The 1,012-nt window shown below is 27.2% G+C and overlaps 1 pseudogene; it reads left to right on the forward strand.

The window, feature by feature from the left end:
- The first annotated feature begins 244 nt into the window (after positions 1-244).
- Positions 245-316, forward strand: LOC147819481 (small nucleolar RNA SNORD36; annotated as a pseudogene).
- Positions 317-1,012: the final 696 nt, after the last annotated feature.

Below are 1,012 nucleotides of genomic sequence, written 5' to 3' on the forward strand. Positions count from 1 at the left end.
ACTATGACGTTTTTTTTACATTTTTATGCCCGAATATAGTATGACGTTTTTTGACATTTTTATGCCTTACTATACTATGTTGTTTAAACCCTTACTATACTATGATGTTTTTATTACCTTTTATGCCATAATATAGCATGATGTTTTTTTGACATTTTTATCGCATACTATACTATGACGTTTTTTGACATTTTTATGCCTGAATATAGTATGACGTTTTTTGACATTTTTATGCCTTACTATACTATGACGATTTTTTGACATTTTTATGCCTGAATATACTATGAAGTTTTTGACATTTTTATGCCTGAATATAGTATAACGTTTTTTGACATTTTTATGCAATACTATACTATGTTGTTTAAACCCTTACTATACTATGTTGTTTTTATTGCCTTTTATGCCATAATATAGCATGATGTTTTTTTGACATTATTATCGCATACTATACTATGACGTTTTTTGACATTTTTATGCCATACTATACTATGACTTTTTTTGACATTTTTATGCCTTACTATACTATGACGATTTTTTGACATTTTTATGACCGAATATACTATGACGTTTTTTGACATTTTTATGCCTGAATATAGTATGACGTTTTTTGACATTTTTATGCCTTACTATACTATGTTGTTTAAACCCTTACTATACTATGTTGTTTTTATTGCCTTTTATGCCAAAATATAGCATGATGTTTTTTTGACATTTTTATGCCATACTATACTATGACGTATAGATCCTTATTATACTATGTTGTTTTTATTGCCTTTTATGCCAAAATATGCCATGACGTTTTTTTGACATTTCTATGCCATACTATACTATGACGTTTTTTTGACATTTTTATGCCCGAATATACTATGACGTTTTTTGACATTTTTATGCCTAACTATACTATGTCGTTTAAACCCTTACTATACTATGTTGTTTTTATTGCCTTTTATGCCATAATATACCATGATGTCTTTTTGACATTTTTATGCCATACTATACTATGACGTTTTTT

The sequence above is a fragment of the Seriola lalandi genome, unplaced genomic scaffold (assembly GCF_002814215.2).
Source record: "Seriola lalandi dorsalis isolate HSWRI2012SDOR001 ecotype SW California unplaced genomic scaffold, Sedor1 jcf7180002052941, whole genome shotgun sequence".
In the NCBI taxonomy this organism is placed as follows: Eukaryota; Metazoa; Chordata; class Actinopteri; order Carangiformes; family Carangidae; genus Seriola; species Seriola lalandi.